Raw genomic sequence first — 7,486 nt, 5'->3', positions numbered from 1 at the left:
AGCTTGCTCTTGACTGGCTCTTTGGGTCACACCCAATCATGTAACCAAACCAAGGCGACGAATAAATCTGGAGGATTAAATAAGTCGATAGAGATTTTGCGAACTCAAACGTCGGATTCCGAGCTTAGAGCGTCAAACCCAAATGTTGCAAGTCGAGACGACTCTTGGATTCAATGAGACGAAAAAATAATCAAATGACATATCGTACTAAAATTACAAGCATAGCACGAGGCCTAGTCATGCATCGTATCGAAGGCAAGAGACTAGGGCCGCAAGCACTAGGCCACCATGCCACAGCAGCCATTGCAAGGCCGAGCTATGCTAACCTTGCTTGCGGGCTGGCTAGGGCAGCCTAGTGGCCTGCGCACCAAGGTAGCCCTAGCTGGGCTTGCCTAGCAAGGCTAGCAAGCAGCTGGCGCTTGCGATGCTGCTGCTGGGCCTATGTTGTTGCTGCTTGCAGTGTGCGCATGGGCATGTGGCTGGAGCGTGGGCTTGCGGCAAAGGCTAGCAAGCCTAGCCTTGTGGCACAAGGCTGGCCTTGCTGCCCAAGGCCGCTGGGCAGCTGCCCTTTGCTGACCTGGATAGTTGGGGCAGCCCCTTGCCTTGTTCTCCAATGTCAAGGTGGTCCTCCCACCTACTCTCTCTTGTGTGCTGGCACTTGTCATTTGATTATTGTTCATGCTTTTAATTTAATTTAGAATTAAATTAATTCATGGATTTTCACATTTCACCAACTCTCCCACATGAAAAGTTGAGGAAAACTCTTGGGAGCATTTCCCTATAAATACCTACCTTATGTAACAGGAAGTCTCACTTGAGTAGAACTCAAAAGGAATCTCCCAAAGAGTGAGAAAGCCTTAAGTTCGTAAAACTCTAGGAATTTTGGTCTAGCCCCATCTAAGCTATACGGTAAGGGCCGATTCGGTGATCGAGGGTGTCAGACGTGTTTGCGGGGCTTGAAGTTTTCCAAGTCCGAGCTCGAGTTACAAGCAAAGCACACGTCAAGGGGTAAGCTTCTTTCTCTCTCTTCTCTTTATGTCTTTATGTTTTTCCTTAATTGCATGCTATTTTGTTATGTTGTAATTATCATGCATGCGATCCATTTTAAGGGTTTTGTTTCCGCACGGTGTCGGACACCGCAAAACCCAACAATTTGTACCATTTAAGTTTGGAATTCTGCCAATACGTCGTTTGTGGTCATTAGAAATATGTTTGCAAGCACTTAAAGTTTAGTAGTTATGTTCACTAATTTTTACTGAACTCCCAATTTTAATTTATAACCACCTTTGATTAGGGGATTTTTCCCCACCAATCACCATCTGCAAGTGGACCAATCAGGTTCCGCCATGTGTCCGTCACATGGGCCAATAGGAGCCTGCCACGTGTCAAGCAATGATCCGTCCACCATGGACCAATTACGACACGACACGTGTCCTTCCCATGACACCTGGGATAACCGGTCACCTAGGCCCAACTCCCGAGGGAAGCCCAATCAACCCAAGGTTAACCTAAACCTAGATTGACACGTTTCCCGAAGTTATAAATACCTCCCTTAATCCTCATTAAGGGAGGGAACACGCTAAAAAACGCAGATTACTCACATTAAACACTCACCTAGAGAGACCCAATCACTTTAATTTCCGCTTAATTACTCCTTAATCAAGTACTAACTTGACCGTCGGAGGCGGATCTCCAATCATCCGGAGCATCCGTTTGTTTTGCAGGTACAGGCGTCCGGTTCCAGTCTCGGAATTGTAACTCTCCCGCAGGACATCAGAAAACCCCGAAACAACCTTCATGTTTAGTAGTTAAGTGTACTAAGTTTCCATAACAATTTGCCTAACCAAGATGAGAATAGTTGTGCAAGTGTAGTTATCTTAACCATGGAAAAGCCTCTTGTTGGGGGTTATCTCGGTAGTACATACTGAGTAGAAATGATATCAGTTGTATGTGAAACGAAAGGTAAATGCTTTGTTCAATGAATTTATCCTTCAGTATTTTATAAATATGGTTTTATAAGTTCTTACTGAATATTTAAGCAAGGGAATACCCAGCAAAAAGGGAAGGTTATCATTTGATTTGTTATGAATTTTTCCTACAAACAAACTTCATTTTGTGCTCTTGTAAAACATAATAAAACTAGCACTTTTCCATTTCACAGCGGGCATTGTTTGTTAGTATACTATATGTACCATTATAGTGAAATAGTGGCAATTTCATGGCTTGGTGGTACATTTTTATTACAATAGAAGTACCGTTACAAGCACTTACTGGCAATTTGCTGTGTGTGGTGGTACATTAATATAATACTTCAGAAGTACCATTATAGGACACTATGGCAATTTGTTTTCCTAGGTGGTACATTATTATAGTCTTTAAGTACCATTTTCAGGGTCGTATCTGGCCCGGGGCAACCAGGGTACCCGCCTAGGGCCCAAAATTTGAAACCCAAATTCGTGTAAAAAATAAAAAATTAATACTGAGTACATTACGATGTAAGTGGCGTTTCTTCTTTGTCAGTTAATCAATTTATTCCCTTAATAATCCCCTCACATTAATTCCTCCTAGAAAATAGATCCTTCAATTTGGGGAAGTTGAATTTGCCAAATTAATTCCCATAATCTAACCAAATACATCCGTATAATCTTTAATTTTCATCCATGAAATCAATTATTTGTATCATTACCTTTATTTATTTGATTTTTCATCTTCCTTCCCAAATTAATTCTAAAAAGATGATTTCCCCCATAAACGTTCTTTGCAATCAATTTTCAATGGGATTAAAATCTAAGAATTTTCCTATAAATTATACTCTTTCGTTGTTCTTCACATATCAATTTCCTTAATCACTTTTTTCTATTTGTTTTTCTTATTTTTTTCACCATTATTATGGAGTTTGGCTTCGACGTTCGAAGATGAAATCAGAAACAGTACGAGTATGCTATTAAGTGATTGGTAAGTTCTTAAATTTAATTTTTTTTTCCAGAAATTAAAAGTTATCAATTTACTTTAATTTATAAATTATTCAATTTTACATGAGAAGTTCTGAATTATAATTTTTATACGATGTCGTACCTCAATACCTCATGCGAATTATATTTTTCCAGTTAATTCTCATTTTGCTTGAATTATGATATTTGATTATTGATTATGAATTATCAAATTGTCAAATGATAAATTTTTAATTATGATTTATGAATTATCAGTATCACAGTTTCGTTACTATGTCGAATTGTCGATTAATAAATTTTTAATTATGGATTAATGAATTATCACTTATCAGTATCACAGTATGTCGAATTGTCAAATGATAAATGATATACATAAATGTATTATTAAATTGTACTGAACTTTTAATTTGTGCTATCAAAATTTATGTTATTGTAGGTGTTGCTCGTTCTACCATATTTGACGACTTTTGGACTTTTCGGCTTTACTACTAGTATCTTAGGCGGTGATATCATTCTTAAACTTTTACTGTATTATTTATTTTAATAATGTCTCCGAGAAAATATGCATCCGGTCATGATAAAAGGGAAAAAAGAAACGAGCACAACATTTGATTGAATCTCAAAAAGGCGCATTAGATAAATTTTTTTGTAGCAGTCGATTTGAAGAGTCTTCGAATAATTTGAATAATGATGATGTTGATGTTTCTAATGATGTGCCAAATGTTGATGTTCCTAATGATGTGCCAAATTTTGATGTTCCTAATGATGATGACCATGATAATGTTAATGTGGGTATTAATGAACACTTTATCCCTCCTTTTGATATCTATGATCCTAGAAATTGGGGTTTACTTGATGCTAAAACTAGAGATATTTTGATTGAAAAATGACATATAAGAGATTTAAATCTCACATTTCCTATCGATAGTTTTTCTAGGCATTTTTCATATTCTTATTTTATAAGAAAGTTGAGTAATGGTGAGACTTCGGATAGAAAATGGTTGGTTTATTCTAAACATGTTGATAAAGTGTATTGTTTTTGTTGAAAGTTGTTCACTTCTCAAAATAACAAAACTCTTTTAGCAAATGATGGAGTGAATGATTGGAACGTTTGAGTGAGAAACTCAAACTACATGAGAATAGTGTTGAATATTTGACTAATATGAGTACTTGGAATGAAACAAGATTGAGATGGAACAAGAACAAAGACATTGATAAAGAGTTTCAAGAAGGGATTCTTAAAGAAAAGGAACGTTGGAGACAAGTTTTGATAAGAATAGTATCTGTTGTTAAATGTCTTGCTAAACATAATTTAGCTTTTCGTGGATCTAATGGAAAATTGTATGAGGATAGTAATGGTAATTTTTGGGCTTGATTGAAATGATAGCTGAATTTGACTTGATAATGCAAGATCATGTTAGACATATAAAAAGTCATGAAACTCACTATCACTACCTTGGTCCTCAAATTCAAAATGAGTTGATTTCTCTTTTAGCCCACAGTGTTAGAACTTCTATGGTAAAGATCATTAAAGAGGCTAAACATTTTTTTGTGAAACTTGATTGTACCCCGGATGTGAGCCATCAAGAGCAAATGACTTTGATAGTATGATGTGTTAATGTGTCTTGTGATAAGATAAAAGCTGAAGAATTTTTCTTAGAATTCTCAATAGTAGATGATACATCTGGGTTGGGACTTTTTAATGAATTGTTAAATGTATGCAAGTCTCTTGATTTAGATATTGATAATGTTAGAGGTCAAGGTTATGACAATGGTTCTAATATGAAAGAAAAACATCAAGGGGTTCAGAGACTACTTGGAATAAGTCCAAGGGCTTTGTATATGCCATGTGCTTGTCATAGTCATAATCTAACTCTTTCGGATATGGCACATTCTTGTGTTAAAGGTATTTCTTTTTTTGGAATTGTGCAACGCATATACACATTATTCAAGCTCTACAAAAAAATGGAAGATTTTAGTTGATAATGCTCCGAGTCTAACTGTTAAATCTTTGTGTAATACTCGATGGGAGAGTCGAATTAAAAGTGTTAAAGTTATTAGATTTCAAGCGCCTCAAATAAAGTTAGCTTGCAAAAATTGTATGAATCTAGTGGTAATATAATGATGCTAAGACTAAGAATGAATGTGAAAATTTGGCTAATTATGTTGCAAGTTATGAATTTTTACTTGGCATTGTGATTTGGTATGACATTTTATTTTCAATTAACATTGTGAGTAAGAAGTTGCAAACTAAGTCTATGTGTATTGGAGCTGCAATGAAGGAAGTGAAAGGTATTATTTAGTATTTTGAGGAGTATAGAAATAATGGCTTTGAATCTAGTATAAATATTTCTAAAAGCCTTGCATTTGATATGGATATAGAGCCTACACTTCCGACAAAGCGTCAAATTTTTAGGAAAAGACAATTTGATGAGAATAATGATAATGATGTAGAAATACAATTACCCGAGGAATCTTTTAGAGTTAATTATTTTTTGTTGGTGGGTTATATGGAAATAAACTCTTTAAAAAATAGATTTGAATAATTAGAGGTTTTTGAAAATATATTTGTTTTTTTTATTTTTTATTCTAACAAATTAAATTCATTAGACAGTGATGAATTAAGAAAATCTTGCATCAATTTTAAGACTACTTTTTCTCATAATAATTTGTCCGATGTTGATGCAGATGATCTTTTTTCAAAAATAAAAGTATTGCAAATGACTTTACCAAATATGTTGATGTCGGCACATGAGATTCTAGAGTTTGTTAAAGATGTCTATTGCTTTCCAAATGCATCAATTGCTTATCGGATACTATTGACTATGCCGGTAACGGTTGCATCTGCCGAAAGAAGTTTTTCGAAGTTTAAATTATTGAAAATTTACTTGAGATCATCAATCTCTCAAGAAAGGTTGAATGGTTTAACTACTTTATGTATTGAGAGAACTATGTTAGAGCATATTGATGTAGAAACTATTATTAATGACTTTGCATCTAGAAATGGTAGAAGGAAATGTTTTGTATAAGCGTTATTGTACTAATAAAATTTCTTAGCATTAAATACAGTATTGCGTAATTTTTATTTTTTTTTTCGCATTCCTAATTTTTTGTTTTGGTAAATTCAATCGTTAGCTAATTATGTATAGCAGGAATTTCATACGCGGAATTACATGGAAGAAAAATAATCAATAATATAAATAAGTAATTTGTTATACAAAAAATATGTAAATTAAGGGAAAGTAATTAGTGAAAACACTGAATCAAACACTTCACATTAGTTTGTTTGTACCAGCAATTAATGTAGTGGTATTCTTACATCCAAACAAAGGCAATTTAAGTTAATATAATTGTACCAATGTAATTATCATAATCCCAGGTTCTAACAATTACACCTCATGTGATACATTATGTCCTATGGAAGTGTAGTAATCTACGGAGCCATCACGGTCTCTCATTTCAATGTCCACAAAGCGAACATACTCATGGCTGGATAAAGAGACAGCATGGCTGTTGTTTGACGCAGCTTGCTTCTTTTGCGGCGGCTTTGGCTCTTGCACCCTTGTCCTTTCCTTTTTTTTTTTTTTTTTTCTGTGCACGGGGATATCTGCTATTTGTGGTCCGATGTGCCTTTTTTTTGGGTAATGGTGGATTAGTAATCTTACTAGAAGGAGCAGACCCCTCACAGCCTCCCTGAAAAGCACTACTAAGAGTCACTGGAATTGTGCTTTTTGGGACAAGGCGAACATGGGTGGTTGGAGTACTCAAGTTTTGAGATACCTTCTGTGCCACAGAGGAAGAAGTAAGCACCATAGCGTCACCGGCATCGTGTTCTTCTTCGTTATCCTTGGCTTTCTGTTGTTGTTCATGGGTTTTTTTTCTACCATTGCAATGACCTCATCCACTCTAAGGTCCATCAACTGCAGTAGCTCATTAACAACATCAATAACCTCCTTATAAACAGAAGCTTTAGAACAAATTGGTTCATATGTCAGCATAAGATTTTGGTAATACTGAACCTCATCCGTCTTAAGTGGATCGTGATAAGCCACTTTCACTCTTGTGTGCTTTCGCTGGACATCCTTCCTCCAACAACGAAGAATGTACTTCTACGGTACGATCCCAATGCCATTGAGGTCATACACAATGATCATATGTCGATAAATGATTCCATAGCACTCAAAATGTTTATAGTCATATTTAGCCTCAAATGAACTCCTATCATAAAGGACCCTATAACATCTACGAACTTTAGTTACACTTTCCTTCCTCGCATGCTTCGACTTTATCCAAACACAATCTTCAAGAACAAACTCAACAACCTTGTCAAAAATTTCAATTTGATCTAAACAATGCGCATAAAAGCATTTTTTACACTCCCATTGCACTTCTTTAAATTTGGTATCGGTATAGCACCTTTGGAAGACCTCCTCAACAGGGAAGTCAGTTGCTAAGTGCCTAATGTATCGAAGTGTATTGGAGTCAGCAAGTCTTTCCGATTCAGCTCTGATCTGCATGGCATCACAATATCGAAG

Source organism: Chenopodium quinoa, unplaced genomic scaffold, assembly GCF_001683475.1.
Source record: "Chenopodium quinoa cultivar QQ74 unplaced genomic scaffold, ASM168347v1, whole genome shotgun sequence".
Lineage (NCBI taxonomy): Eukaryota > Viridiplantae > Streptophyta > Magnoliopsida > Caryophyllales > Amaranthaceae > Chenopodium > Chenopodium quinoa.
Note: the sequence above shows the minus strand (reverse complement) of the source record.